Source organism: Babylonia areolata, chromosome 11 (genome assembly GCF_041734735.1).
Source record: "Babylonia areolata isolate BAREFJ2019XMU chromosome 11, ASM4173473v1, whole genome shotgun sequence".
NCBI classification, from domain to species: Eukaryota; Metazoa; Mollusca; class Gastropoda; order Neogastropoda; family Buccinidae; genus Babylonia; species Babylonia areolata.
In genome coordinates, this window is record NC_134886.1 from 33,194,430 (window position 1) to 33,199,429 (window position 5,000).

General features: G+C 46.3%; 1 pseudogene across 1 annotated transcript in view; it reads left to right on the plus strand.

The window, feature by feature from the left end:
• The window catches only part of LOC143287370 (neprilysin-1-like), a 92,281-nt pseudogene that overhangs the window by 43,087 nt on the left and 44,194 nt on the right, over positions 1–5,000 (plus strand). The window lies entirely within an intron of this gene.

Here is a 5,000-nt window from a genome sequence, read left to right on the forward strand (position 1 = left end):
TGCTTTGTGAAGGACTGTGGTTCTCAAACATAGGAAGCAAGGCTGCACTGGCTCTTAGTGCTGTAGCCTTGGGGCCATCCCCAATGCCGACTGTCCTAAACCCCTCTTGGCCGAGAGAGAGTGGGGGATGTAACGTGGGCAAGACATTCTCCACTCTAATCAAATTCTAACCCAGATATTTGGGACAGAAGTTGCCTCTTCTGCTGTTTTGGTGGTCAGATTCGGACACGACTGACCATAATACTTAAGTCTTAGTGAACAGGGCTGAAAAAAAAACCCAATGAAAAGGTGACAAATCATAAACTCACTCACTCACTCACTCACTCACTCACGCCACACAACCAGTCTGGACAAACTACACATCCTATACAAATGACAAACAGCAAAACGGAGAGAAGAGAAATATTGTCACAATTCGACTTGCATTCAAGTATCTGAAACGGGTTTGTACGATCAGGACTAAAGAAAAAAGAAAGTGACAAAGCATACACCCATTCACTCATTCACACACACACACACACACACACACACACACACACACACACACACACACACACACACACACACACACACACACACACTGAAATACACACTCACACACACACACACACACACACACACACACACACACACACACACACACACACACTGATACACACACACACACACATACACACACACTGACACACACACTGACACAAAAATGCACACACACACACAAACACACGCGCGCGCGCGCTCATATACATACATACAAACATACATACATTCATACATACAGACGCACGCACACACACTGGTTCAAGATTCGGGTTGGTTGGAACAATCAGAAAGGCGTGGTGCTGCATTCATTGGAATCGTAAAAGATCACAATTAACAGAGTTCGGGGGAAAGACAATGGCAAAGCATGCACTAAATTACTCACTCGCACACACACACACACACACACACACACACACACACACACACACAACCAGTCACGACAAACTACGTATCCCGTACAACTTCCACGGAACAAAACAAGAGAAACGTTGGCACGATTCCACTGGCATTGAAGCATCATTCTGAAAACAGGTGAATACCTCTGGCGTTAACTATTCCGTCAATGTTTCACCAGAGGGTTAGAGAGAGAGAAAAGAGCAAGCAACTAAATGGTAACAGACAGAGACATAGCCAGAGACTGCCAACGAGGAACTTTTCAAAAGTTGGTTGTTGTTTTTTTGTTTTGTTTTGTTTTGTTTTGGTTTTTTGTTGTTTTTTTTTCTGGGAGCCAGAAAGGGCAATGCAATAGATACGCCCAATCACCACGGGAAAGAATTAGTCATTCCCCCTAGAAAGTTCAGGCATCAAGTCTACTCCACTGTTAAAAACCATCGTTCTTTTCTTTCCCCCAAGATTTGTTGCAGTCGGGAACTCCTTGCCAGTAACATTAGCAGAGGTCTCCTCCCTTGGTAATGTTGTAAGGGAGGAGCTGAAGTACTGTAAATTACCTTGCAAGCGCGCCAACCCCCCACCACCACATGCACCTCGCAGAAACGGGGAGGGCATTTACTGGGTACTGTACTGTACTCTTCCCGCCAGAGACCATTCCAAGGTTTCACCACACGTACACAGCACTGGCCGGGTTGCGAGTGAGAGGAAAACGGCTTGTGATTCAATAGACATTGCGGCATGGAGTTGACGCATAGACATCTCGTGCAGGCGTTCTTTTTTCTCTGTTTCTTTATTTCAATCTGCACTGCTTCACGATCACAAATGGCACACTGAATTATTATTTGTACATGTGTTGGTGTTGGTGTTGGTGTTGTTTTGGGGGTTTTGGTTTTTTGGGGTTTTTTTTTGTTTGTTTGTTTGTTTATTAGTTGTTTTGTTGTTGTTGTTGTTCTTTCAAAGTGGATGTTAAGGCGTTTACGAGATATTTCACCCTATGCAGTTTTCAACATGGAATGGGGGGGGTTGGGCTTTTACTATGTAGGTTACACCGGGTGTTTACTTAGTAGTTTACATTACTTCCCATAAAATGTTTGTTGTCCCAGGTTTGACCAAAGTAGAAGCAGTGAAGTGTTGTTTGTCACCCTATTGGGGCATGGAGGTTTAAAGAAAACAACATAATCAGAGACACAACTTAATCAGATACACAACTAGATTCATCAAGATGTTGGCACCAAACTTTGTATCAACATTTCTTTTACCGCCGTGAAAGTGTCCAACGTGATATTGTCAGTAAAAAATCAATTTAACAGAAACCGTTTGTCAGCAGAAAACAAGTTACAAACGAGAATACTGACCTTGGATACAAACATTTATGGAGAAAGAATATTTTCACGCATATCAGCCAAAATGGACACTCCGTGATAAAAACAATTCATCATCAACAGTAGACCTATCTATGCCACATTTTCTGCATGTACCCTTTTACCACGGTATTCAGTTTATCCGCCCTCTTCCAGTCGGTAAACAGTGATTATGTCAAGATGTTGGTCAGGGCTTGACGCGGAGACTTCCCCGGTGAGAGCTAGAGCGGTGGTCCGGGTGCTAGTCTTTAGAGTGAAACGATAAACCGAGGTCCTATGTGCAGCATGCATATTTGTTTGTATTTGTATTTGTATTTCTTTTTATCACAACAGATTTCTCTGTGTGAAATTCGGGCTGCTCTCCCCAGGGAGAGCGCGTCACTATACTACAGCGCCACCCATTTTTTTGTATTTTTTCCTGCGTGCAGTTTTATTTGTTTTTCCTATCGAAGTGGATTTTTCTACAGAATTTTGCCAGGAACAACCTTTTTGTTGCCATGGGTTCTTTTACGTGCGCTAAGTGCATGCTGCACACGGGACCTTGGTTTATCGTCTCATCCGAATGACTAGCGTCCAGACCACCACTCAAGGTCTAGTGGAGGGGGAGAAAATAGCGGCGGCTGAGCCGTGATTCGAACCAGCGCGCTCAGATTCCCTCTCGCTTCCTAGGCGGACGCGTTACCTCTAGGCCATCACTCCACTTGGTGCACGCAAGAGAATCCACCGTCTCCCGATATTAAACTTATTGCATTAAAACATTTGTTCGGTGGGGGGTGGAAAAGGGGGAGAAGATGGTGAGGAAGTGGAGGGGGTGAATGGTGGTGGCGGTGGTGGGGGTGGGGGTGGAAAACGCTGAGAAATCGGTGGACTGAGAACATTGCATCAAGCTTCCCCCTGGTTCAAGATTGATTTTGCACGATCCAGTTTCTGACTGCCACCCACAACCCGGGCCTCCCTGTCTCTTTCTCCCTGTCTGTCTCTCTTACCCCTCTCCCTCTCTCTCCCCCCATCTCTGTCTATTCGTCTCTGTCTGTGTCTGGCTGGCTGTCTGTCTCCCTCCCTCTCTCTCTCGCTCTCTCTCAATCTTTACCCCTCTCTGTCTCTGTCTCTGTCTCTGTCTCTGTCTCTCTCTCTCTCTCTCTCTCTCTCTCTCTCCTCTCTCTTCCCCCATATATTTCTCTTGCTCGCTCTCTGTGTATATACAACCCCCATCTCTCTCTCTCTCCCTCTCTCTCTCTCCCTCTCTCTCTCTCTCTCTCAGTCTTTACCCCTCTCTGTCTCTCTCTCTCCTCTCTCTCTTCACCTATATATTTCTCTCGCTCACTCTATGTATGTACAACCCCATCTCTCTCTCTCTATCGCTCGCTCTCTCTCTCTCAATCTTTGCCCATCTCTGTCTCTGTCTCTCTCTCTGTCTGTCTGTCTCTCTCTCTCTCCATCTCTCTCCCCGACATTTTTTTCCCTCTTTTTTTTTTTTGTTGTTGTCCTGTATGTGAAGCTGCGGACGACCGCAGTTAGTACACGCTGATATTGAACTGATTCGTTGCAAAGCTCCTCTTGTGAGGGAAGGAAGTGCCACAGGAACTGCCATCTGCCGGTAAGACTGGTGAGCCGTGAATGTGTGTGGATAAGTATTGCCTCTTGGCAAAGAACCTTAGGGGAGCAACCCAACAACAGTGTCGGCTTCAGTGAAATGAAGTCCATCACCAAGGACGCCTGCATCAATCAGGGACGACTACCACATGTCACCCAGAGAACAGCAGAGTGTCCTGGTGGGACCTGGCACCGGTCACAACAGGCTGAACAATCACGTGTATACCTTCTTCTTCTTCTTCTGCGTTCACTCGTATGCACACGAGTGGGCTTTTACGTGTATGACCGTTTTTACCCCGCCATGTAGGCAGCCATACTCCGTTTTCGAGGGTGTGCATGCTGGGTATGTTCTTGTTTCTATAACCCACCGAACGCTGACATGGATTACAGGATCTTTAACGTGCGTATTTGATCTTCTGCTTGCATACACACACGAAGGGGGTTCAGGCACTAGCAGGTCTGCACATATGTTGACCTGGGAGATCGTAAAAATCTCCACCCTTTACCCACCAGGCGTCGTCACCGTGATTCGAACCCGGGACCCTCAGATTGACAGTCCAACGCTTTAACCACTCGGCTATTGCGTCCGTCACATGTATACCGAAAACTGAAGCTTGTGTCATCTCCCACCTGCCCCTTGTGGACAGGAAGACCAGATGGTGGAGCATATTCTCCAGGACTGCCCCCTGTACAAACAGGCAAGACAAGGTGTGTGTGGCCTGTCGACACTCCACTCGCGACCAGACCATACGGCAAGCAAGAACAGGTGGAGAAAACAACGTCACTCATCGCCAAGACTGGACTGCTGGTGAAGCTGTGAAGGCCAAAAAGGAAGCAGGAGAAGAACGTTTCGTTTTGGGGGGAATGAACACGCACATACCACGTTTTGTGCAGTACTATTTTTCTGCTGTACTTTTTTTTTTCCTGCGCCTTCTCCTTTATGTATCCTGTAAAAAGAAGAACAGGATCCTGGCTGTCGAAAAAAAAAAATATATATATATATTATTTTATTATGACGTCTCTGCTGTGATAATTATAACGGCGATGATGAGGAGAACCAGCCTGGTTCGTGACCCCATCACAGACCTGTGCTCTGCTCTTCCTTCTGTAAAA